This window comes from Vicugna pacos, chromosome 10, assembly GCF_048564905.1.
Source record: "Vicugna pacos chromosome 10, VicPac4, whole genome shotgun sequence".
NCBI classification, from domain to species: Eukaryota; Metazoa; Chordata; class Mammalia; order Artiodactyla; family Camelidae; genus Vicugna; species Vicugna pacos.
The window spans coordinates 37,627,690-37,655,089 of NC_132996.1; the positions used below are offsets into that span (position 1 = coordinate 37,627,690).

Genomic DNA, 27,400 nt, shown 5'->3' on the forward strand with positions numbered 1-27,400 from the left:
CTGAGAGGTCGGTGTGTATGAGACACAGGTGACCTCCAGGGCAGGCTGCTTATGAGAGGGGGAGGGGCACCAAGATCATCTCCTACTCCCAGCAACTCTGTGAGGACAGAGTTCCTGGAAGGTCAGGGTGAGAGGAAGTGCCAAAATGAAGGGAGAGAAAGAGCAATAATAGTCCTAAAAAACTCTAACTTTTGGTGATTTTGCTTAGGCCACTCTTGGGAGGTTTGATGGAATCCCAGATTCTCAGCGGGAGTGGACCTTACAAGTCCATGGTCCCACCTCACTCCCATTGCTATTGTCCCCTGTACAATACCTTCTATTCTCAGGTTGGTTTCAGTGTTCACCTGTAACCACTGCTTACATACTTGCAGGACCAGAGGGCTCACTACTTCTTGTGGAAGCCTGATCCATTGCTGTACAGCTTTCCTTGTGAACAAGATCTGTATGCTGAGTCAAAATTCGACTCCTTGGATCTTCTGCCAATGGGATTTAGTCCCCTCCCCCAAGATATCTGCTTTTGTGTATGGCAATTTTCAGCTCTACAATCCTGCCCTATCCCTGCCCTGGAGCTGTGGATCTTTGGAGACTGTTTCGTTCCTGCAGGGCTCTTGCTTACAATGGCCTAGAAAGTAACTTAAGTGGTTTTAGAATAAAATTAAATGGCACCCTCAGGGACAATTGGAGCATATGGTGTAGTAAGAAGAATGTTCATTCAACAAATGCCAAGTAAGCACTTACTTTGTGTCAGATCCTCAGATCCGTGGCCACAAGTCTGTTGGGAGCTAGGGACATAAAACCGACTAACTACAATGCCCAGGATAAAGGTTTCAAAAAGTCATTGTAGGAGGGGCAGAATGAGGTGCACCATGCTTACCAAAGCCTGAAGGACTACATGCTCTGTGCATGGCAATTTCATTAAGGGAATTAGGGAGGACTCCACGGAGGTGGCATTTGAATTGGGCTTTGAAGGTTGGTTAGGATCTTAACAGATTCTGGTACTGGCAGGAGAGAAATCTGAGAATATGGATATGGAACAAGAAGTTCCTGGAGATAAGGCCATGCCTGCTTCCTCATTCAGGGAATGGCAAGCCATTACGAATTTCTAGAGTTTAGGGTGTGTATGTGTTTATGTGGTTAACAGCACATGAGGCTGGTATGGTAGATGAAAGAACTATTTAGAATATTGTAGGCTAACTGATCTTGGTTTATCCATTAGATGACTGGAAAGTTTTCAAATGCTTTTTTTGCACAGGGAAGAGAAAGACTCAGTTTTATTTTTAAAAGGGTCCCTCTAATAGCACTGTGGAGGATAGGACAGATTGTGGGAACCAGGAGACTAGGTAAGAGGTGAGTGTAGAAATTCCATGTTAAAGTCTTTACCCATCCTTGCTTCTATCCATCCTTCCATCTATCCTTCCATCCATCCATCCAATTTTAAGCATTTACATGCTAATCATTGTAAAAGTATTGAGGCTTTGGAAGAAGGAAAGAGATTTTCTATCTTTAAGAGACTTATGATCTAGTGGGGTTGAATGGGAGATGTTGAGAGAAGAAGGATAAAAAGATGTTTCAGAATTAAAGTAGGCTCTCATCAGTGCCCAAATGCATGTGAATAGAAAAGAGGAGGGAAAGTATAAAAAAGTCTTCACACTGGAAAGGGGTGCCTGAATTCTAGGCCCAGCTATGCTACTCATTGGCTGTGTGACCTTGGACAAGTCCTAACCCCTCTCTGGTTGTATTTTCCTCCTTCACAAAGTTTGGACTAGACGATTTCTTACAATGCTTGACATTCTAAGATTCTATTATTCTATTACTTTGTCTGCTAATTAGTGGAGAAAGAGCAAAGGTTAAGCACTGGGCAGGGGGTGGGGGGCTTGGGGCATAGGAAGTGTGAATTTGTGAGGAAATGGAAAGAGGAACAGATGTCTAGGAAGGCAGGGTGGAATCAGGTTACAGGGGCTGTGACTGTCATTGTAACGAGCTGTAGTTAACAACTACAATTACCATTAAAGCTTTGTTTCCTCATTTCATCTTCCAACCCCTGATATGCTTCTCCCCTCTGGCTCTGACCTTTCTGATGTACTTTCCAGAAGCCTCCAGTGTGGCACAGAAGGCACCGGGCTGCTGAAGCCAGATAACCACAGCCCCGTCCCCTTCTTTTCTGAGTGGATCTAGCCCTGGTTGGGCTTGAGGCGGTTTTCCAGACTGGCCAGTCCCAGACTAGCAGGGGGTGGATCAGGGGACTCTTGGGCAAGGACACTGGCCTTCCTCCTACCCTGTGGGCTGGCTGTCTTGTCCCCCTAGGCTACAGCTTTTTACTTTCCTCCCTTTGGTCTCTCCTCGGGGCTTTTGTCCAGGTTGGCAGAGAAGAGCCACTAAGGTCATACAGTCAGGGACCTAGGAGGACAAGAGTGGTCGTTGATTCCAGAAGACTGAGACTTTCTTAAGGGCAGAGGCCACGCATTGGTGCTTGCTGAATTCTTAGCCCCAACACAGATCCTGGTCCACACTAGGTGCTCAAGCAAAGCTCACTGAAAGAAAGAATGATTGAATGAATGGTTGGAACCAACCATGTACAGATGATGAAAGTAAGGTCCAGGATGGCCAAGTGGCTGCCAAGTTAGACAGAGCTAGAGTCCCATTTTAAGGCCATTCCTTCTTGGTTGTAGCTCCTTAAAATGAAGACAGTAATGCCTTCCCTGCAAAGATAGCTGTTGTGAAAATTTAAAAAGTATTGTATCTAAAGCTTCTAGAGTAGTGCTGAGCACAGTTCATACTCAGTAACGTTAGGCTCTAGTGCAAGGCTACCCGAAGTGTTAATGACAATGTTCTGATCTTTGGAAAAGAACTAGACGCATCACGCAGGAAAACTTTTGTTTGGAAGGTTTTGGAGACTACAGAAAGCCTCAGGGTCTAAGGGACCTCTGGCTACAGCCTTGTTAGGCGGGGAGAGTTGGACTCAGTGGCCCGGGATCCTTTCCAGTCCTTTTGGTTCTTGGAACCAAGGCTGCATTTCTGATCCTGACCATTGGGTGGCACCAGCCCATCAGGTTAGGTAACAGGGAGGCTCGCAGGGCCGCTCCACTTACCAGCAGGGGAGCTGGAGGGTTGGGGGTGGGGCGTGAGCAGGAGTTGGGTGGGGGAAGGAGCGGCTTAGAGAGTCCAGGTGTTTGTGCCTCCGCGCGCCTGTGTGTGCGCCTTTGTGCACGACTGGGGAGGGGGGCGGGCTGTGTAAGCATTATGAGGGTGTCCGTGAATGTGTGTGAGTGTGTGCGTGCCTGTGTGTGAGAGAGCTAACAACTCGGAGAAAGGGGGCCTTTGTTTCACTTCTGTTCATGTGCAGGGCAATCATTTGACCTCAATGAAATCGTTCTGCCCCAAGGATATTGGTATAAGGCTGTGGATGAAGTCAGGCTTGGGGACATGGAATTTTCAGGATGCTAGAGCCATTAAAATTGTTTAATCGACCCTCTCATTTTCTCAGAGAGGAAAAACTGAGGCTGGAAGGTGGTGTAACGGGGCTAGGGTGTGCCACAGATCCTTGGTGGGCCGGGCCAGAGCTCTGGCTCCCTGACTTTCTCCACCAAGATCTTCAGATTTCAGCTTCTGGCTGCCTCAAGAAGAGGAGGCGGGGCCACCCAAACAAGCCCGGTGACCTCCAGGAAGAAAAGCTGGCAAGGGGCAGGACACCCTGCTCAGTCTACACCCTATTTCAGGTTGGGCATCCTGACTCCTCTGGCCTGGGCTTCATCCTCACATCTAGTCCCAGAGCCAGCTTGGCCCAGCCAGCCGCTGCCATCCTTTGAGCAGAACCTTGAGGGCAGCTGACTCTACTCAGACTCACATGGTTGGCAGGTAACAGGTGGGGACTAGAGTCTAAATTTCTGGTCTTGTACCCTGTGTCTTTCTGCCATCCTTGTCTCTGTCTCACTCCCAGGGCTCTATTCTGTACCCTGAGTAGCCCAGAGATCAACCGTCTGGGAGTACCAGCCAACTCCAGCTCTGCTTCCCCATGGCCTCTCAGTATGTCTCTATCCCCTTTGTAGGACCTGGAGTCAGACCCAAGGTCTGATAACAGTAATAAAGATTTGTGCATGGAATTGGCCTGAAGCTGGGGTAAAAATGGTGACGGGAAGTGTCATTTATTTTTTGAGTGTTTACTTTGCTCCAGGCACTGTTGCTGGATTCTTTGGCTCTGGATTAAGATTGCCTGGTCTTCAATTTTGCCTCCATCACTAATCAGCTCTGTGACCTTGAGCCAACCTCTTAATTTCTCGGTTTCTACATTTTAAAACTAGAGATGTCATCAGGGCTCACCACAAAGGGTTGTTGAAAGGCTTAAATGAATGGACACATAGAAAGTACCTGAAAGTAATGTCTCAGTGTATGTTGTTAGGCTTTAATTCTCAAAACAGTCCTGCCAAAAATGTGAGGTATGGTGATCCCATTTTATGAATGAGGAAACTGAGACTCAGGGAGTAATGTGAGTGGTTCAAGGGAACACAGCTCGTAAGTGTGGAAATGATAACAGAACCCAAGTGTATAGAGTCAGACCTTATGCCAGGCCCTGAAAATCCTTTGTTGTCCCATCACCAAGCCCAGGCACAAGGGTAGCCTCCTTTCTAAAAAAAATTCAGTAAAAGCAGAATCAAATGTTATATATGTTTACACATCTATATATACACTGAAAAAGTAAGAGAGAAATTAAGAAAATGAAAAAGAGCTTCAAAAATGACCCACTCCTAGATCTAATGTTTTCAGCAAGCTCTAAGTCTGTCTTGAATTCTAATAGGTTGGTACCAGGGTGCTTTCGGAGAGGATACATACCCCCCAAATCCTTCCTGGTCTGCAAGGAGTCCTGCACTCACAGCTCCCTTGCCTCCCAACCCACTCATCCTTTGTCATTCAAATGCATCCCACAGGGTGGGTCTGGACTGGGTAGTGGATGATGGGTACACCACAGACTCCCAGCACAGTTTATAATCACTGACCCTTTATGGGCTCTGTGCAAATACATAATCGGCTTTATATAAAACATAGTTATGAGCTCTCATTATGGCGGGAGGGAGTAGTTAACATAGAAATTACCCAATTGCAGATGTGTGATGTCAGGCCACTAATGAACCAGCCTGGCAGCCTAGCAGGTCCCACCTGATCCAAGAAGGGGCCTCTGGGCCGCTTCACGCCAGCCCATGTGGAGCTTTTAAGATAAGACGATGTTTGCTGGGCTACAGGTACCGGACCCCTCCATTCGAGGAGGCTCCCTCCATCCCAGCCTAACAATAAGAACCCAGCTCATCTACATCCATTCGTTCATCTAACCAGTATCTTTGGAGCACCCCTTCTGCATAACATTGGGGAAACCTTGATAAACACTATCAATTCTTTTCTCTGCTTTCATGGATCTTGCAGTTGGCACTTTTGGGTTTTACAAGTGACATTAATGAGCTAAACCACTGCTTTTTGTGACCTAGAAGACCTATCTGATCCCCACTTGTACAGAGCGAGATGGGCAGGTTGGATGGCAGCTGAAGTGGCTAGCAGCAACAGGTGAGTATGGGAAGCCAGCCATGGGGGTGGAAGGAACCAGGCAACCTGAATTGCTTGGCAGAAACTTTGGGGTTGGAAATAGAAGCCAAATCAACAGGCCAGACATCTAGTAGAAAGTGAACTGAGCCTCCAAGATTCCATTTTTGTTACCAATAGTTCATTCTTCACTTGGCAGCCTGAGTGATTTTTTTTAAATACTTAAGCCAGATTGCATTCTGTCTTCCTTAAAGCTCTCCAGTGGTTCCCCATCATGCTAGGAATAAAATCCAAACTCCTTATCTTGTCTTGTAAAGGCCTAGATGGTCTGTTCCTTGCCTGCTTCTCAGGCCTTGTATCTTACCCTTCTCCCTCCTGCTCATCTGCCCCACCCACACTGGCCTGCTTTCTGTTCCTGGGACACTGGCAAGTGACTTTGCACTCACTTTTTTCTCATCTGAAAGGCTATTCTCCCAGATTTTCTGAAAGTTGGACACTTTCTTTTCAGGTCTCAAATCAAATGTCACCTCTGAGAATCCTTCCCTAACCATTCTGTTGAAACCAGTTTCTGCCTGCATCTCATTCACTTTCCAGAATATCACTCTGTTTTATTTGCTGTATAGAAAATATTGTGAACTGAATTTATATCATTTGTTCATCTCCTCCCCCTAGGCTATAAACTCTGAAAGAAAGGGAGTCATCTGGCTTGCTCATTGTGTATTCTTGAAGACTAGAAAACTTCTTGTCATACAGTAGGACCCCAATCACATCTTTGAATGAATGAATAAGTGAATGAATGAATGAATGAAGGAGTGAGTGAATATAAAGTAAACAGCAGGTATGGGAGTGAGATGAGAGAACTCAATGTAATTTCTGTCTAAGAGCCTCTCTGGCTACTGGCTCATTTTAATGATTTACCAGCTGCCTGGTGTGCATAAGCGTCCACTCATCTAAACATCGTACTGGATAGAAGATCTGAAGACTTGGGGAATGTGTCCAATCACTAGAGTTCACTTAGAAACAGGCTTAAATGGCCAATGAGATATTCTTTATATCATTGCCAGGTATCAATAACCTCTGAGTTGTGATGATAGGAGTTTTGATCTTTTCATCTTAGAACTGGTTATGGGGTTGTTGGAAAGACTGCCATACCATGACATCTGAGATGGGGGGGATCCTCATAGACTAGGGGAAGCCTGAATTCCAGAAGTGATGCCATCAGAAGTGTACCAGATGTCTGCTGTTATGGCAGTGATAGCAAATGCAGAGTAAGTTTGCCATCATCCATTTTGAGCTCTTAAAAATCAATATTGTCTCATATTTAGATATTAAAATTCACCCATGATCTCAGTGTCTCAACAAAGCAAACAAATTTTATTTGTCTCTCTTTTCTTCTAGGCTTTGTCCACATAAATCAAGTCAAATGATTTTCGAAATGTCCATGTGCAAGGCATCATTCAGCTGTTTAGGGAAATTCTTACAAAAACTGTAGCATGTGTCAGTCGCAGGTAAGGCACTGGTAAGGGGTGGAAAAGATGAACAAGACTTGATCATTTTCTCCAAGTATGTGGAGACCAGAGGGAGGCCAACATGACCACTAGACCCCTAAGACAGGATAGTATAATACCCGGGACCAGATCGCGTGGGCTCAAAGCCTGGCTGGGTGTCTCTGGGAAAGTTATTTAACGGCTGCGTCTTATTAGCCTTCTCATTAGTGTGAGCATGGTGACAATAATACCTCAGAGAACTGTTGGAAAGACTAAATAAATTAATATTTAAGAAGTACTAGAACAGTGCCTGGGACATGGTAAACGCTAAATACATGTCAACTAACATGCTTATTCATAAGGCAAAGTGCTCTAGGCTTTGAAGGAGATGCACAAGGTTCTATGGGGAACTTTGACTGCTGGGGGAGGACACGGAGTACTTCCTGCCGAAGATGAAGGGCTCCAAGGGGGAGCAGCATGATGTCACGACAAGGGTACGGTTATTGGGAAAGAGAGGCCTCTTCTTCAATTCTGCCTTCATTATTTGTCAGCTTTGTGGCTTTGGACAAGTTATTTCACCTTCTCTTTTAAAGGGGTACTATCTCACAAGAATGCTGTTAAGATCAAATAAAATGACATTTATGAAGCTTCTGGCACGTGGTGGGTGCTGGAGAAAGGGCACCAGTCTCCAGGTCCCTGCATTGTGATGGGACGCTGGGATGGATGCATGGAGTCCTGCCAGCCTCCTTGGGGGTTGCTTCTGCTGAAGGAAACTGCCTCTTCCAGGGTCACGCCCCTTTTCAGGGGCAGCCTGCTTCCAGTGACTGATGATCTAGGGGGCATAAAGGCCTAGCCCCTCACTCTCTCTGGAAATGGCTCTGAAAGGCCATCCTGGCTCCGGAGCTCCCCACGGGGTCACCTGAGCTTTTACGGGGTCTGCATGACAGCTCAGTGTCTGCCTCCACCCCTTCCTGCTCCCTTCATCTCCTGTGTTGGTCAGCTCAGCCTGCCGAACAGCACATCACAGACTCGGTGACTTAAACAGTGGAAATTTGTTATCTCACAGTTCTGGAGGCTGGAAGTCCCAAATCAAGGTCCTGGCTAGGTTGTGGCTTGCAGACAGCCACCTACTTACCGTGTCCTCACACCGTCTTTCCTCTGTGCTATGCAGAGGGAGAGAGAGAGAGAGAGAGAGAGAGAGAGGGAGAGAGAGAGAGGGAGAGAGAGGGAGAGAGGAGAGAGAGAGAGAGGGAGAGAGAGAGAGGGAGAGAGAAAGAGGGAGAGAACACCTCTTCCCTTAAGAACACCAGTCTTACCAAATTAGGATCCCACTTTTATGACTTTATGTAACCTTAATTACCTCCTTAAAGGTCCTGTCTCCAAATACAGTCACATTGGGGGTTGGAGCTTTAACACATGAGTTTTGGAGGGACACAATTCAGTCCATAATATCTCTCTTGCACAGGTATGGATTCTAAATGCACTCTGCGATAACCCCCCTCACTTTTGTCTGTCTCAGTGTCTGAGTTAGTGTCTGCTTTCCAGGAACCCAAGCTGTGAACACATTTCTCAGTCATCTTAGTGCACATTGTGCCTGGAACATAGTCGTTACTCAATTAATGTTGACTAAATGAAACAATATTTGAATTACAGTGTGAGGGCTTACTCAGCACCAGGTCAATGAGAGTAAAAATCCAGCTGTTCTGCTATGGGTTTGTATTTCGGTGTTCATGTGTACAGACACCACCAGCTTCAGCCCAGTGATCCTGGAGGCTAACAGCCTTTACTAACTGAGTTAGGAAAGGGGTCTTCAGACTAGTCTGGGTCCCAGGTGGGCACGTCTGAAGGGAAGATGGAGAAAGAAATTTCCTTTATCGACTGCTTTCTGTAAGTCAGGGCTCTGCCAGAAGCCTTTTGGAACATATTTTCTCACATAAGTCTCACAACTACCCTGTAAAACAGAGACCTTTGTTAATTCCATTTGGCAGAGAAACTGAGCTTCCTTCCCAAGGTCACACGACTAGCCAGGGGTACAGCTGAGAGGCAACCCTTGCCCAGAATCAAAGTCCCTGAAAGGAGGTTAGGACTCTGTTTCCACTCCCTTCTATTAGAGGCATATGCTCCTGTCACCTCCTGCTCTTCTGGTTGATAGTGACAGGCCTGCCTGCCCCCTCCCGCCCCATCGGCTGTGCATGAGCCCCATCCCAGCTGCTGTTTCCCAGAGGCCTTCGCAAGGCTGAGGAACCAGACCTCTAGGGGTAAGGCTGACACTGGAAGTTAATGATTATCAGTTGAAACAAAACACTTGTTTACATGTTGCATCATTAGAGGTTTCAGCCTTACCTCTGCTGGGCCTCCTGCCAGATGTTTGGAGGGGGTTTTCACAAGCTGTGCAGTTTACTAAATACAAAAGCTTTCATATCAAGGCATTCTAGTGTTAGGCAGTGCAGTTCTGATAATGGGTAATTGAATTTCTTTATCTGGAGCAGAAGGAACCAAGACATTCGCAGAATTTTCTCAGCTGGGACTCAGATGGTTGCTGGACACATGGGGATTCTCTTCTTGAACCCCCTCTGAGAAGAGCGGGTTAGTCTAATGATCCTCTGAGTGTTGTGTCTGGCTCTCGGTAGATGCTGAAGCAACTCTTCTTGGGGAAATCAGGAGAGACTTCATAGGAAAGTAACATTTGCACTTGAGGTTAAAGGATAATTTTCTTTTCCAGGTAGAAAGAAGGAGTGGGGAAGAGCATTCCAGAGGAGAGAACAGCATATGCAAAAGCACTGAGGCTTGGAATTCTGACTTTCTGAAGACCAATGCAGCTCCTGTAACACTAAATGCTGATGAGTGTCTGGCTGGTTCCAGTTCAGACCAGTGGTTCTCAGCCCTACTTGAATATTAGAATCATCTGAGGGCTTAAAAATTACCAAGTCTTCCTTTCCAGATCCTAATGTAAATAGTCTGGGGTGGAATTCTAAGCATCAGTATGTTTGAAAAGTTCTCCAGATTATTCTCATATGCACCCAAAGTAGAGATGGATCCTTCCGTCCCAGTGGCCTCTCACTGTCCCAACTTTTGGAGAAACTTCGGTCAACTTTTCAAATTTGCTGCCTAGTATGACTAACGTGCAAGATGGGGCTGCCCGAGTGCTCAGCCTTGAGGGCAGACATTTCCCTTTGGGCTAGAGAGGCATGCGAGGCACCCTCTTTCCTGTTAGAGCCTGTTAGCGAAAGAATAACTTACTGGAGGAGCTCAGTGTTGACCAGATCTGACCACATCAATCACACACGTAAACAAATACCAGTAGGACCCCTGTGCCTTTACCTGCAACTCGCCTTCTGCTGACTTTTTCTGGATGGAGAAAAAAAATGGTAAATTATTCAAGGTTTTGTAACTGAATTGTAAGACGGCTGAATAAGGAACTGTAGTAACCTATACATATTTTATCCCTATTTTTTTTCACTCCCTTGCAGAAGATTTCAGTTTTCGTTTCTCCCAAGCAGGACTGCTCACTTTGACATTCCCCGGGTGTCTGTAGTACTAGGCAATAATTAAATATCAGGTGCATAAGTTGCTCTTTAATTTGACATGTGTGCTCCAGGCAATAACGGCACGCAGTGCCATGTGGGAGTGTAATTGCTAAGGAATAAAATCTTGTAGCGAGTGAGATCATTGTATCAGGTACGGTGTGACAGCTCATTTGATCATTATGCCCAGGCTAAAGAGTTTGCCTAATTAGTTTCCATTAAAACTCACCCTTTAATCAAGAGTTATTCTTGCATAAAGAATGTCACTCGGTCCAGATGAATGAACAATGGTTTCCCCTTGAGATTGGACTCTCGGCTGCGCTGGGATGCCATATGGCTTCTCAAACAATCCACGCCCAGCCCTCAGCTGGAAAGCCCGAGCTGGAATGGCTGGTATGAATGGAGAGAAGGAAAGGCACTGGGAGGAGAGAATTGGATGCTGCCAGCCCTGGTGGGTGGGGTATAGAGTCTAAGATAAGCCCCCTGCCAGTCACAGAGACCTTGGATTCCAGAGTCTCCCTTGTGCAGAGAGAATGGGGATCATGGTGGGGTGGGGTGGGGTGTGGTGGTGACTTGGTCACGGTCCCATAGCAAGTTGCAGCACAGCTCAGGCTGGGACCCAGTTCTGACTTGTAACCCACCCAAACTCCTTCTTCTCCATCAAATGGTGACCTCAATCCTCAAGCTTCTTAGAAGCGAGGAAATGGACCTTTTCCTCCTGACCCACTCTGAGTTTGGGGCTTTGAAAAAGCAAGAATGAGAATGAATGCTGGGTACACTCAGCACTGTCTTGTTTCATCTCCATCTCCTTGGCTCTGGAGCCAACCTACTCTCCATTTGAATCCCAGCTTCTTAGCTGAATGACCTTGGGCAAGTCACTTAACCGCTCTGATTTAGTTCCTTTATCTACAAGGTAGAAGTAATAACATTTTCCTTTTGGATAAGAGGACGCTTCTCTGGGCACCTGGTATTCAGAGATACCTCTCCCCAATTTGAGTTTCCCAAGCAACTCTAGTGTTCCTGTATTCCTGGACCCCAGGGTTGGGTGTAACTTAAAAGAAGTCAGACTTATGACAATCTGTGTCTGAGGATGGTTATCTTCACCAGTTGGTTGACAGAAGCAATTTAACATCATATTCAGATCCCATCCAGGGGATCTGATGTGCTAGCACAGTGCCTGGCTGACAGAAGATGCTACAACTGCACTAGGATCTGACAAAGAGAGAAAGCACAAAGCCAGTGTGACCGTGGGCCTTTCTGTTTTCGTCTCTTGGCCAGTGATGTCCTACTTCTTCAGTGAAATGTTTCTGTCCTAAGAAAATGTCTGCCAAGATTACAAGGGGGCATTATTGCCGCAACTCCATCCACCCCCATGAATGGACCCACCTCCATATGCTGATAATTTCCAGATTTGTATTATTAGTCTTGATCTTCTTACTTTTAACCCTCAACTTCTAATTGTCAACTGGACATTCTGACACTTCAGAACAACCCACCTGATCCTGCATGTACAGGTCCCCTACTTCCCAACTACATTTACTTAAAAAAATTTTTTAACTGACTTTGTCAAACCATGAGACATCCAAGTGAAGCAACCTCAGAGCTACCACTGGGTGGGAGGACGTGTGAGGCAGTGAAATGGCCGGAGTCCGGCAGTTGGAAGCCTAACCTGGGGCAACTCTGTCAACTGTCTGAGCTTGACTTCATTTCCTTATATTTAAGGTGGGGTGTAACTACACTGCACATCTCCCAAGACTCTTCTGATCTGACCCTTGCTTGCCTTCGAACGTTAACCTTCATCATCCCCCCTCAAACAGCCTTTGCTCCAGACACACCAGACTGCCTGCTTGTCCCAGCTCACAGCGATCATTTTGGTTCCTGCCTCCGTGCACTTGCACGTATTGTTTTCTTCTGCCTGGAATGTTTTTCCTTTCCATGCTCACCTGGCAAGATCTAACCCTTCTTTTTGTCTCGGCTCAAGACTTCTCTGTCTTAAGGTTTCTGTGGGTTTCCCTGCTCTTTACTCTCTCAGAGCACTTTTCTGCCCATCTCTCTGGAACTCCTATACTCCCCTTATTCTAGTCTATCTTTAATATTTAGTCTATCTTTTCATATCCAAAAGCGTTTTTTGCTTTTCTTTTTTAATTGAAATATAGTCAGTTTACAATACTGTGTCATTTCTGATGCACACCATTAATCTCAGTCATACAGATACATGCATGTATTTATCCTCATAGTCTTTTTCATTACAGGTTACTACAAGATTTTGAATATAGTTTCCTGTGCTATACAGTAGAAACTGATTGTTTACCTATTTTATATATAGTAGTTAGTATTTACAAATCTCGAACTTCCAATTTATCCCTTCCTACCCCTTTCCCCCTTTGGTAACCATAAATTTGTTTTTTATGTCTGTGAGTCTGTTTCTGTTTTGTAAATAAGTTCATTTGTATCTTTTTTCTTTCTTTCTTTTTTTTTTTTTTTTTTTGGATTCAACATATAAGTGATATATGGTATTTTTCTTTCTCTTTCTGGCTTACTTCACTTAGAATGGCCACCTCCAGGCCCATCCATGTTGCCGCAAATGGCATTATTTTATTCCTTTTTATGGCTGAATAGTAAGCTTTTATATATTTTCTGTCTATTATTTTCTTAGTCAGATCTTCTAATTCACTACTTCATTTTTCTTTAGTCAAATTCATCTTGCCATTTATCCCCTTGACTGTGTTGTTTACTTTAGCTATTTATAGCATTTGTACTTAACATTTCCACTTGAGATCTTACTGATTTCTTGTTCTTACTTCCTATGGCTAACATTTTGCCCCATATCTGCATGCTTATTTTGTATTTTTGGAACATTTGTTTTAGTAATTCTGCTTCATGTCTTGTTCCGTATGTTGCCTTTCTTTATAGTAATTATATCCTCAAATCTAGTTCTTTTGGTTTATTAAGTCATGTTTTCCTCAGGCTATCAATCAGTCACTTTGGTAATGCATTTTGGGGAAAGAGGTCAAGTTCAGGTGTCTGCTTCCATGGGTTTAAGGAGAGGGGAACTGAGGAGTTCTAGGGTAGAAAGCCTAAGAGCCCATGCGTCCCCCAGTTGGACTTCCACTTTAAGCCTGTAAGGCAGATTGGCACGGGGAGAGGGTGGATTCTTCAGGTTGTGTCAGCCCGGGGTTTGGGAGAGGATGGGATCAGGTGTAAAAGCCTAAGGGCAGCAGTGCAGACCCAACCCATTCTCATCAACTTTTTAAAAACGATTTTATTTTTTTAGAGCAGTTTTAGGTTCACAACAGAATTGAGAGGGAGATACAGACATTTCCCATATCCTCCTGCCCCGATACATGCACAATTTTCCCCATTATTAGCATCATTCACTAGAATGGTACATTTGTTACCAATGGTAACCATGCACTGACACATTATAATCACCCAGAATCCAAAGTTTACTTTAGGGTTCACTCTTTGTGTTGTACATGTTATGGGTTTGGACAGATATATAATGACATATATCCCTCATTATAATACCATACAGAATATTCTCAATGCCTGCCTCAAAAATGCTCTGTGCTCTGTCTTTTTATTCTTTGCCCCCTCACCATGCACCCTTGGCAACCACGGATCTTTTTATTGTCTCCATAGTTTTGCCTTTTCCAACATGCCTTCTAGTTGGCATTACACAGTATGTAGCTTTGTCAGACTGGCTTCTTTCACTTAGTAATATGTATTTAGAGTTCTGTGCTGAATGATATCTTTAGTGCTGAGTGATGTTCCATTGTCTGGATATACCGCAGTGTATTTATCCACTCACCTAATGAAGGTATCTTGCTTGCTTTCAGGGTTTGACAGTTACGAATACAGCTGCTATAAACATTTGTGTGCAGGTTTTTGTGTGGACATCAGTTTTCAACTCTTCTGGATAAATACTAAGGAGCATGATTGCAAGATCATATGAAAGAGCATGTTTAGTTTGTTAAGGAATTGCCAAACTGTCTTCCAAATTGGTTGTACCATTTTGCATTTCCACCAGGAGTGTGTGAGAGTTTCTGTTGCTCCACATCCTCACCAGCATTTGATGTTATCAGGGTTCTGGCTTTTGGCCATTCTAATAGGTGTGTAGTAGCATCTTGCTGTTGTTTAATTCATCAACTCTCCCCCACAGGACTTTCCTCCTGCCCCATTGGGTGTTGGCTTGGCTGGGCTGTGAAGTGGCAGGTGATGGTTCGTCCAAGGCTGTGCAGCAAGGAGGTGAGAGCAGAACTTCAAAGCTTTCCTCCCACACATTGGCTGGCACCGTCTCTGGGTGCTGTCAGCTTCAAGATGCAGCTACACACCTCCTGACACACAACCATTCCAGGCCATGTTCACAGAGGGCTCACATTTTGTTATTATTATTGTTAGTTCCTGGAACCTACAATTTCTTCTTGCTTCTACATTGTTTTCAGTGTTAATTTTGGTGAAAGGAGGGAAAAAAAATCAACTATTTTGGCAGAAACCAAAATTTTATATTTCATAATATTTGATACAATCTCTGCAAATGTATGTATGTCACGTTTCTTAGATAGCATAGTGGTTAAAAACCAGGACTCTGAAGTTACACTGAGTGCTTGATTTTACTTTTTAAAAAGTGTTAAATAAAGTCTATGTAAATATAATTTATATCAAGTAAACTTCAGTAATTTTAAGGGTATAGTGTGGTAACTTTTGACAAATATATACACCCATGTAACTACTACCACAATCTATATATTGAACCTTTACATCACAACCAAATTCCCTTGCACTCCTTCCTAGTCAATATCTACCTTGTTCCCTAGCCCCAGGCAAATACTGATCTGCATCCTTATATCATATATTAGATTTGTGTTTTTTCCAGAAGTTTTATATAAATGGAATCATATTGCATGCATTTTTTTGTGTATGGCTTCTTTTGCCCAGCATGAAGTTTTTGAGATTCACCCATGTTGTTGTATCAGTAATTTATTGCTTTTAGTTGCTGAGTAGAATTCTATTGTATGAATGACCACAATTTGTTCATGTATGTTTCTATTGATGGACATTTGGGTTATTTCCTGCTTTCTGCTATTATAAATTCCCAGTGTGCCACTTTTTAGCTTTATGACCTCAGGCAATTTACTTAAACTCTTTCTATTTCAGTTACCTCATGTAAAATGGGGATAACATTGTCCCTAGCTTATAAAGTTATTGTGATGATCAAATGAGTCAGTACATGTGAATTGCTTGTCCACAGCATGTAACAAGCACTCACTAAATGCTATTATTAAAATTGCATATTGTACTTTTGTCTGCCCAGTTGAGTGTGAGATTTTTTAAAACATAAACTAAGTTTTATTCTTCTTTATAACCCCAAATGTTAGAACAGTGCCCAGCATTCATTCCTTTATTCATGTCTTCATTCATTTCTTCACTCGGTTAAGTTGTAACTGACACTACGAACACCTCATGCTGGTTGGGAAGGCAATAATAATCCCGTCATGGTCCTTACTGTCGTAGAGCTTCAAGCCTAAAGCAAGGGACAAATAAACCAGCAGCTACAATACATCACATTAAGGGGAAGCTTCAATTTGAGGCACTGGTGAATTTCCTACCTTGAGGTACTCAGGGAAACTTAGGCGAGATGTCAGAGGAGGAGAAAGAAATTTAAGTGGGCAGCCCACTCATTGAACACCTGGTGGGGGACTTTCAGTTGGAGCTCAGTTCATCCACGTCCAGGTATGTCTGTTGAAATGATGGGGCAGCTGGCTTATAGGTATCTATTTGCCAAGTTGATTATTTGCATTTGGGAAAGAAGCATACTCCTGGGGAGGGGAGAAGGGGCAAAGGAGACCTTGCTGTAGCTCTTCCGAGGCCCCTGGTCCAGCCTCAGTGACTCATGTCTAAGATCCGTGGGAAAAGGGACAAAGAAACCAGTTTTTAATAACTAGTTACTGAGAAGCCCAATTCCTGGTTAAAAACCTATGTGTATGTATATGTATTACTGAAACATTATGCTGTACACCAGAAACTGACATAACACTGTAAACTGACTATACTTCAATAAAACAACAACAACAACAAAACTCCCCCAAACCAGCAAAAAACCTATGTGTGGTGTTTCAGGTCCAACTATAGGTGGTTACAAAGGGGCCACTTGGCAGTCGTCCAGGAGGAGCGCTGCCCCCCCCCCCTTTTACGCCCACCAGTGCCCTGCATGCTGGGAAGGGAGCCGTAGTCAGGGTCTCAGCGCCTCCACCCCCCACCCCCGCTGGTCTGGATCTTTCTGCATCTTCCATTCTCAGCCCAGGCAGGGGGAGGAGGGTAAACTTAAAAGACTTTTTCCCTCTGACTCTGTACACCGTTCCCCCCCTCCCCCGCCACCCCAGCACTTGTTTTTCACGCCTAAACTTCCTTGCCTCTCACTGCTCTGAAGCCCACAAAACTGCTGGGGGAGGGGGGCGAGAGCTTATGTTCCGCGGGCTCCCTCAACAGTGAGATGAACCCCACCTCTGCGCTGATTCAGTTGACCTTCCACCCAGTGCTTGGTTCCAGGAGCAGTCCGTGTTTTCTCCAATTCTCCTGTCAGAGTAAGTGGTTAAAGGCTTCACTCTTCTCTTTTTGGCTTGTTGCTTTAATCAGCTCCTCAGACAGGGGGGTTCAGCGCTCTTTTCTAGCTCAGTTGAAATCCTGACCCTAAGCTTCACCTTCTCCCCCCCAGGCATCCTGGCATACTACTGGTGTAGTTTCTCTGGGCTGCGGCTCAGAGGGGCCTGTGCTTGGTTTTATTCTCTGTTGCTGCCTTGAAATCTTTTAAATTTTGAACAGGTGGCCTCACATTTTCATTTTACACTGGGCCCACCAAATTTTGTAGCCAGTTTTGCCCTAATGTCAGCATGTTACATAACCGTGGTACATTTAGCCAAACTGAGAAATGAATGTTGCTGCGGTACTGTTAACTAAACTACAGGCTTTATTTGGCTTTTTTCAGTTTTTTTAAACTAACATTCTTTTTCTGTTTCAAAATCCAATGTGTGATACCGTATTATATTTAGTTATCATATCTACTAGTTTCTTCTAAGGTATGACATTTATATGGTCTTTCTTTATCTTTGACCTTAAAACCTTTGAAGAGTTGGTCAGTTATTTTGTAGAATGTTTCTCAGTCTGGGTTAGCGTGACGTTTTCTCTTCGTTAGACTGAGGTTATGGATTTTGGGGATGAAAACCACAAAGATGAAGTACTCATATTCCATCACACCAGCAGGTACTTGGTATCAACGTGACTTCTGTTTTCATCTTGACTGATTGGTGAGGGTGGTGTCTGCTAGGTTTCCCCACTATGAGGTTACGCTTTTTCTGTTCCATACTCTGTTAGAAGCCAGTTACTAAATCCAGACCACACTAAGGAGGAGGGGAACTAAACCCTACCTCCTGGAGAGAGAAATACCAGTTTGTGAACAAATGTGAAAACCACCCCTGTAATAAATAAATAAATACTTGTGGGGGACACTTTAAGACTTTACAAATATCCTATTTTTCTTTAATGCTTTGCTCACCAATTTTGGCATTTGCCTGCAGCAGTTACTACATGGGGGGGTGGTATTCTAATGGTGATCTTTTATTTCTAGAGGAGCCTTTTAGAATTATGGCACTAGCCTCATCTGTGTATTGATTTATTCTTTTTACTAAACTAGTAAAGCCTCGAAGGCTGCCCTTTGCACGCTATCTGCACCCTTCAGGTTCTCAAGGACACTTTGTTCAATTGAGCTGAATTGAATGATTTTTATCAGATGATGCTTAAAGATAACATCAGGCATGATGGAGAGGCTGTGGTACACACTGTGTGGTCTGCGGCAACTTGTTGGAAATGCAAATTATCAAGCCCTGCTTCAGACCTATCATGTTGGAAGCTCTAGGGATGGGGCTCAGCAATCTGTTTTCAACAAGCCCTCCAGGTGATCTCTGTACCCGCTAAAGTTTGAAAACCACTGATGTAGGGGATTCTTTAATAATTAACGGTGTGTCTATTCTAATTATTTATAGGGACATGAGTCCCAGTGAAATCATTATCTATCCTGTAGTCCTGAATGGCTGTTCTATGGATGAAGGAATGAACTGGCTGATGGTTTAAATCAGTTTAATAACATGTGTGGAGCGTCTGTATCTGCTGATCCAAGGTGGGTGATCCCAATGAACAAGAACTCATAAGTGGGGAGGAAAGGAGGGGCTGCAAAGAGGTTGGAAAGGTGGGGTGAGCCAGATGAGGAGGGCGGCTCTCATACCTTGGGATCTGCTCTCTGCTAGTTGCAGAGAGCCAGGGTGTTGTGGATTGATTACCTAGGGGACCCAGAGCACAAGTGACATTTGAGTCTCTCTAGAGGAAGGTGGTCTAGAAATGTGGTTAATTACACACCGGCTTTAGAGTTACGACCGGAGCTCAGATGCCAACTCTTTCACTTCCTGTACAATTTTGAACTTGTTGCTCTATTAGCCTCAGTTTCCCTGTCTGTAAAACAGACAAAAATAATTGCAGTGTTGACTGAGTACTGACCATGTGTCAATCATTTTCCTAAGTACTTGACATGAACCCACTCATTTACTTGTCATGATGGCTTTATGGAATTAGTAACATTATTATTCCCATTTTATGGAGAGGAAACTGAGATGTGGAGAGGAATATGCATAGAGCTATTAAGCCAGGCAGATGGGATACAAATGCAGCCTATTTGTCTCTGGAACCCACCTCATAACCTGTCTGAACTTGTAGGATTTCTGTGAAGTTTGAAGTTAGACCATGTATGAAAAGTGTTCAGCGAAGTATTGCACCCACAGGGAGCCTTCTCTAATGGTGGGGGTGAGTTGTGATAATCCAGGAGTTCTGTGTGTCTCTGTGTGGCTTGGGGAGCCCTGTACTGGAGCAGCAAACTTTCTGTTATCTCTGGCTCTCTGCTTGGGTCTCTTGCTTGCTTTGGGCTGTAATTGTGTCTTGTCACCTCCATTCATAGGATGCCCAGAGGGTCCCACCTTCCCTAAGATGGGCCAGCTCTAAATGGACCTGGGCTGTGATATCTGAGGAATTAGGAATAAAAGGCAGCACACGGAATCACCCAAGAGTCAGGAGATTCTGGGCCTGTTTGAATCACTAAACCTGTGTGACCCTGGGCAAGGATCTTCTGCTACCTTGATTTCAGGTTTCTCATTCACGAGAGGAGGTTGGATTTTCTTATCTTCAAGTTTACTCTCACCTCTGTGAAGAGGAAGGGCATCCAAGTCTCAGGCACATTTTCTCTTTCTGGGCATGGCTATTCAGCTCACTGGGGGACTGGTCTTTCCGTTCTCTGGGCAGATCTTTCTCCCTGAATTATGTGCCAACCACATCATACTTAACGCTTAGTAAACATTCCCAGGAGTTGTAAGCCTCTAATCTGTGGGACCTATATGTAAGCATACCAGCATAAATAATGCTATGCCTCATTAATCTGGACTCAAGGAGTTAAGAATTAGAGTGAACTTACATTACAATATGCTGAATTTTGCTTTTAGATTGTTTCTGAAGAGTGACTAAGTGTATGAAAAAAAGAAAGGAATCAAGAAAAAATATTTGAACCACCTTAAAATGACCCAACTCCATGATTTGCAAAACACTTTTTTTATTTCCATTTAGACAAAATACTAGAAACCACTTAAAATTCTTTTATGAAAATGAATAAAGAAATAATGGAATCAAATCAATGAACTTATTAAACATGCTTTTTATTCATTAAAGCAGGTTTTGAAAGGACCCACGCTAGGAAGCCTTAGTTATCCTAGTTTGGAGTTCCTCTAAATTCTTGGAAGAAATAATAGTATATTTATCCTCATGGCCTCTGTACTTGCAATTTGCCTGAAGTAAAGAACAGTAGTAATCCCTGGTATTAAGGACAATTAATGACATCTGGAGGGTGCAAGGCTCTGACCTCCCTACAATGGCCTTAGACTTCTTGATGATCTCATAATGGCCACACCGTTTTTTCCAAGTCTCTCTTCGTCCTCACAGATGGGAAGGCCCAGCCACCCCTTAGAGGTGGGCGGTGGTGAGAGTGATTTTCACCCCATTTATCTCCTCAGTATCAGCAATTTCTGTGTGTTCCTGACAGCAATGGATGTCATGCTGGGTAATCCTCTTCCCGTTGTGAAGGGACCTAACCAATTACCAGTGAACTATTCATGAAAGCTCCAAGGGGAGAAGGTAGCTAATGATGCCTTTTATCAGATCTACCAATACATAAGAAAATACACTTGGGAGAAAATAGAATTTTTTTTCTTTTTACAGGTAAAGTTATGTTATGTTTTTGAATGTGTATGTGAATGTATGTGTCTTAAAAGTTTTACCAGTGTTAATATTAATTAATTAATTTCAATTTAAGGGCAACCTTCATCTTATTACAGAATTATGGGAGAATTAAAAAAAAAAAGGACTTCTGACTTCTCTTCGACTTCATCCTTGCAGTACTACCGTTCTCTCTCCTCATGGCAGTCACAGTGGTCTTTTGAAACGTAAGACAGATAACATCCTGTCCTTCCTTAAAAGTCTTCCCGTGACATCCCACTGCACATAGGATAAAATTTGAACTTGAGCCTCACTGCAGCCTTCAAGGCCCTTCATAATCAGGCCCCTGCCCACCTCTCCAGCCTGCTCTTCAGCCAGCGTCCTCTGTGCTCCACTCACTGCCCTCCTTTCTGGCATTTAAGTAGGCTGAGCCTGTGTTCCTGTCAGAGCCTGTGCACTTGCTGGTCCTGCTGCCTGCACACCACCCTCCCTTCTGAAGCAGGAACACTTCTATCTACTGGCTCTCCTTCGCCTCTCCTTGTTTGATGGTCTTCAGGATATTTATCACATTCTGAAATTGTTTTGTTTGTTCATTTGTTTCATGCCTGCCCTCTCCTTAACATAAGCTTCATGAGACAGGAATCTCATCTCTCTCATCCACCCCTGTGTGCTCAGCACCTGGCAAAGTATCTGGACACTAGCAGGTACTCCATTCAGTTGATCCTTAAACAACATGGGTTTGACTGCGTGGGTCCACTTATACATGGATTTTTTCACTAGTGAATAAGACAGTCCTACACAATCTGCAGTTGGTTGAGTGGATGTGGCAGAACCATGTATGTGGAGGGCCAACTATAAGTTATATGCCAATTTTCAACTGCACCTCTAACTCCCACATTGTCCAGGGGTCAGCTGTGTATGTTTTTGAATGGCAGCACTAATGGACATAAAACCCAGCTGCCGTCTTCGTCTGCTGTGCTCTCCGTGGTCTCGTTTTTCTTTTTGTGTTCTAATTAAACTTTGGAGGAAGTACCAGGTGGCCGACCAAGTAAGAGTGAGTGCTATGTGGGTTATAAAGTCTGCCTCAGAAGCTGGCTAAGACTGAATCAGGTTAGAACAGGCATTTAGGGCTCGGGGGGCTATGATACAAAAGCAGATCTCTCATCCTCAAGTCTGAGAGTTGGGTGTCAGGGAGCTTACTGAAAGAAATAAATGCTGGACAGTCAGGAGTTGTATATGTATGCTTTCCAGACTGAATGAATGATAACTGTGAACGTAGGGGTCTCTGGGAGCTTCCTTTAGTGGACAAACCCATTAAACTGTATTAAATTTCTAAAACACCTCTTGCCTCTCTTCTGACACTTCTGTTTCCATGGTACTGGCCTGGTGAAGGTTCACGTTTTCCCTCTTCTGAAGGAGATGCTGAAGGAGTTTTCTTAAAAGCAAATGCAGCCATGGAAATCCTCTGCTTGCCCCTCACTGGAGAAGCCGGGGATCTTAGCCTGGGAGTGTGGAAGTGCATGTCCATCAGAGGCGATGAACAGGGTGTTTGCTGTTCTGTTAATCGATTGTTGATCTTTGTGGCCATCGTCTTTGTGGACGGTGCCCCTCTTTTATGCGTACTTGCCAAAGACAGTTCACTTACACACCCACCTCCCCCTGCCCAGAGTCCCAGACTTACTAGTTCTCACTAATCAGAACAGACTAGCAGAGAGGAACATGTTCTTTGTTATTCAACCTAGAGACTAAAGATATTTCTGGATAAAGAATAATAGAAAGATTGAGACCAGCCTAATCCAAAGATTTTTAGGAAATGTTATGGGCCTCATGATACCCATGGGAATCATGGAGCAAGAACTGAATGTCAGGTCTTATGCCAAGAAATACCTTTAGAAAAAAAGGCTTCTATAAGATGTCTCCATAGCATCTGATGGAGGCATCATAAGGAGAGACAGATGTAGCAAGGCTACACATGTGATACTTGTCTTTAATCTGAAGGTTTTTCTTTGATGAATTCTTACTTGATAATTTTTATTTTTAAGAAATGATTTTTATTTTCATGAGCTCTGAATTTTGTGAAATATAGCACTTCTATCCATAAGCACATAAAACTCTTCTGTGTAAATACAGGACCAAGGGTATCTCTTGTACCTGTGGATGTCCTTCACCATCTGCATCAGCAGATGAGAGTAAGACTCAAATTACATAAATACTGTATGTCTGTAGAAAGGCATTTACAAAACTAGTGACACATTTTCCAAGGTCACAAAAAACGTTTAGTGCACAGTTGTGACATTTACTGTAATTGGAGATCCATGGAAAGAGGGCCTTTGTCTTATTTACTGCTGTTATTTCCAGCTTTAAAACAGAGCCTAGCACAGAGTACCCAAAATATTTCAATTAAATGTTGTACATTAAGTTATTAAACAGCTTTCTTTATTGTATGACTTTTCAGTCCTGTTATGCTCATAGTACAGCTCCAAGAGGAGGCCTTGGTATGCCTTATTTTGTGAACTTATTTGACCGTTGGTCACCCTAGGATATACTTATTAATATCTACTGGAACAGTGTTTCATAATAGACAGTTTGGAAAGTGCTGAATTAAATTGAAAGAACAGGTAAACATTTCTATGGCAAAAGGGAGTGCAGGTGGGCGGTATGTATGAGTTGAAAAAGTTAAATCTGCAATTTAAATTCTCTTATAAACTTTTGCTGACCTGTATTTTTTTTTACCTTTGAAAACAGGAAGAATGAAGAAGAGAGCAGAGGAGAGAGAGAGAGAGACCAAGAGACTTGAGGTGGAAAAAGTGGCATCCCTTTGGGGTACAGAAAAAATTTCAGACTGCTCTGGGCCTGGCTAGTAGATTATTGACAACTAGAGGCTTCTCATGGAGCCCAGTGACAGCGGTTGTCTACAGGTGGCTTCATCTTGTGAAGGCTTGCTTGAAGTCCGTCTGCTCAGTTGGCTCTGGGCAGGCAGGACAGGGATCAGTGATGGTTGGATCTTCTCTCTCTTCTCACGTGGGTCCATACAGCCCTCTTTTGTACTCTGGGACACACATTAATGGATGGTCTGGGCTCATTACTGCAGAGGAACTTAGGCACAGAGAGTGAATGAGTAAGACTGCACATTGTGCAGACAAGCTGTTGGGTTGATAGTGTCCTGAGTGGTCTTGGACCTGTTACTTGACTTCTCTGTGTTTCAGTTTCCTCCTCTAAAAGATGGAAATGATAACAATATTTGTCTTATAAGACTGAGGGTCAAATAAGATGAAATTTATGCACTTATTACAACAACTAGCTGAATTATCGGTATCATTGAATATGGTAATGAAGGTGGTATTTCTGGGAGCTCAGTTAACTCATAACTTCTATTTCAGTTTTAAGACATATGTATTTGTGAGAACTCTGCGTATAGTGTTTTGTAAGAAGGCCCTGTAAGTTATTTCTTTTTGTACAATGCACACATTACAAGATCTTGCTTCCAGGAAGTTAATACATGGTTTTGAAGATGAGTATGCTTTGGGAAGAGAGGGCCTCTTGCTAATGGGAACTTTCACCTTCTATCACTGGTTCTTCTCTCTCAAGAAAATGGAATGAACAATTGCCCAATCTGGAGGAAAAAAAGAAAAAAATTAGACTCTTGCCCCTCAAGCAAGTTGCTCAGTATTCCATCTCAACTTCATTTTCCTGTCCACTTTTATCTGTTCATTAGGTTCCAGTGCCAAAAGTCTGTAATTCCAATTCTCCAGTCTCTGCTCTATTGTATGAATATCATGCAGCACAGCAGGAGAGACTAAGTCTTTTCCGCACACCATTCTTTAAGGCAGGGTGGGCAAAGCTGTCTCTTACCTGATGTGTGCACCCTTGGCTCCTAGGTCATGAGTACCTTTGTCAGCTGGCCTCACTCTGTCCTGAGGGCCCAGCCCACCAACCTGAGAAAATAAAAACATTGATAGTTGATCATGTGCAAAGGTTGAATTATAATTAACTCACAAACAGCTAGTTTAGGCTCAATTGTGTATTTATCCTACAAACACCATAATCCAAGTACCTAGAGCAGTGCCTGGCACATAGCAGGCACTCTATAAATATATTTTGAATAAAGAAATGTAGAATCTAAAATTTACCACCATTTTTTAAAATATAAAGAGAAAATCAATCAAAGCCATGGCCCTTCACTCCATGTCCAGATAACTACTGCTGTCCCCAAATAAGTAATATATAAATAAAGTGAAAAAAAAGTAAAACTGAACAGAAATGATTGAAGGAGAGTGCTGCCACTTCCCCTTTTGGCCCTTATCCTGTCTCCCCAAAGATAATCACTGTAAATGGTTTATTCAGTGATTCTTTCCCCAAAGCAGTTATTTGTGTAAGAGTGCATGTGACTGCAGAGGGCCACTTTATTTATGTAACAAGCACAGAAGAGCAGAGGTTTCCAAGGTGAGGTCTGCTGACAGCCCACACAAGGCCCAGTTGCCTCTGTAACACCTTGTTTGCTTGTTAACAATAATAGGTTCCAGTAGATGATGTGATTTGGTTGGTCTGGGCAGGACCAGGAATTTGCATTTTTATCAAGCATCTCCAGTGAAGCAACCCTGAAGGTGAAAGACCATTCATTACTCCTGAAGAATCTGCTGAAGTTTAAGGTGGTTCAGGTTTTGCTACCAGTCCTCCCTCGTTATGGTATTGGTGGAACCCTCAGCCAGTTGTGAGCAGAGCAGCATACCTCTGGTCTGTCGCCATGTGCACCCTCTGACCTTATCAACCTGCTTTCCTCTTCTGCCGCTCTCTTCAGCACTCCTTCTTGTTCCATGTCTTCTACCACACTGGCTGGGTTTGCTGCTTCATTGTGTCTGACATAGCTATTGACCGCAGGTAATTTTCAGTCTTTCTGCCCCTAGCTAGTCAATTTATGTCCAGCTTAAACTTTCTGGGTGTAGCCGTGGCCATCCCTATTCTGGATATTTTTTGCTGCATAGATCCAGGCAATGTTAGAATTTCAAGTACTTTTTTTCTTCTTAGTGATCTCCTTCTGTAACATGTTTACTTCTTATTACTATAGGAACATCTCTGTCCTTCTCTTTCTCCCTTTTGCTCTTATCTGCTGGCTCCAAGCCCAGGTGTGTTCTTGAGTCTCCTTTTTTGATGCTCTGCACTCGTGCTAGGGGAGCTTTTACACGTTTTCCTTGATTGCTGGGCAGAAGAGGACAACCTCTAGGTTTAGTGAAAGTTGAAGTGTTCTCTCCCATTGTGTAGATGCCACGGGCTCCAAGTGTGGCACTGTTAAATATGGTTTAAAAGCTGGAGCCCAGGCTTTCTCCCCCCGTTCAGCTCATTGAGGACAGTCTCCACTTGGGCTGCTTAGACATCAGGCGGGAAGGTGAGCAAAAGGGTTGGTGAAGGAGATGACTGTGCCAACTCGGGCTCAGAAAACGTCTGAATTTTACATACAGACTGTCAGCATAACAGAGGACATACCCTAGCAAGGGATCATGTCCACTACCAGGATATACATGACCAAAGCGGAATGCCCTTTCTCCAGGAAGATTTTGAGTGGAGGAGTGACATAGGTGACTTAGAAAAGGACCACTCTGATTACTGTGCCAGGAATCAACTGTAGGAGGGCCGGAGTGGAAACACAGGGGTCCAGTAGGGTGGTATCAAGGCTAGAATGATGGTGGCTGGCACCAGTGGGTACTAGCAGCAGGGTACTGAGAAATAGCTGGAAGCAACCTAGAAACTGCCTGATTCCTGAGGGACACGGCTGCCTGAAATTCACAAATTCACCTAATTCACATTTAAATTGCTCATCCAAGGTGTGACTAGCTTTCCAAAGTTAGTCGCCAACAAAGATCCTGCCTCTGTCTGCTGTCATCTGAGCCAGTAGAATGAGACTGAGTTCCTGTCAGAAGCAAAGGAAAACTTCATTCTTTAATGAAAGAATGAAGAGGGGCGAGCTCTGTGGGCCAGCTGCGGACAGGGCTACTTTAGAGGGTTCAGGTCAGCGGGGCAGTTGGGGCGTGGGGAGGGGTGAGGGGGTGGAGTTCTCGCGGAGTTCTCGCGGGGCTCCGAGCCGAGCTGCTCCTGCTCCAGATCGCTGTTTGGCGTCTCCGCACACCACCTGCCGCCGCCATCTTGAATTGCACTGTCTTGGGCAGCACTTCTGCACACAGTCCCTGAGCTGAGGTGTCAGCGCAGCCGTTTTGCACTGGGAATGCTGGTCTGAAGTGCTGGGTGCGAGGCCTCAGCACGCAGTATCCCGTGAGCAAGTGAAAATAGAAGAAGCACAAAGGAAAAAAAGGTTAGACTTTATTTTATCAACAGATTCTGTTTATATTTCCTGGGAATTGTTAATGGGCTTTGCCGATGACAGAGTCCTCCTCTGCCTTTTGTCCTGCTCCTCCCTCTTGAGGGGCGCTGAGGGGCACAGGTGCGTCTTCTGTGACTTCTTCCTGCTGACTTGGGGCGTCACCGTGACCCCGGGCGGAGGAGCAGAGCTGCTCCCATCTGCTTTTAGATGCGCTTGATTGGTTCCAGGCCTCCGCCCTGTTTGTG

General features: G+C 44.1%; 1 long non-coding RNA gene across 2 annotated transcripts; it reads left to right on the forward strand.

Annotated features, from left to right (window-relative positions):
- The first annotated feature begins 17,072 nt into the window (after positions 1-17,072).
- Positions 17,073-24,803, forward strand: LOC140698976 (uncharacterized). Of its 2 annotated transcripts, XR_012076985.1 has the most exons (5): positions 17,073-17,121; positions 18,577-18,710; positions 19,301-19,387; positions 20,940-21,069; positions 23,588-24,803. It is a non-coding gene; the product is annotated as an uncharacterized lncRNA (long non-coding RNA). The 2 variants fall into 2 exon arrangements; XR_012076986.1 differs by lacking the exon at positions 19,301-19,387.
- Positions 24,804-27,400: the final 2,597 nt, after the last annotated feature.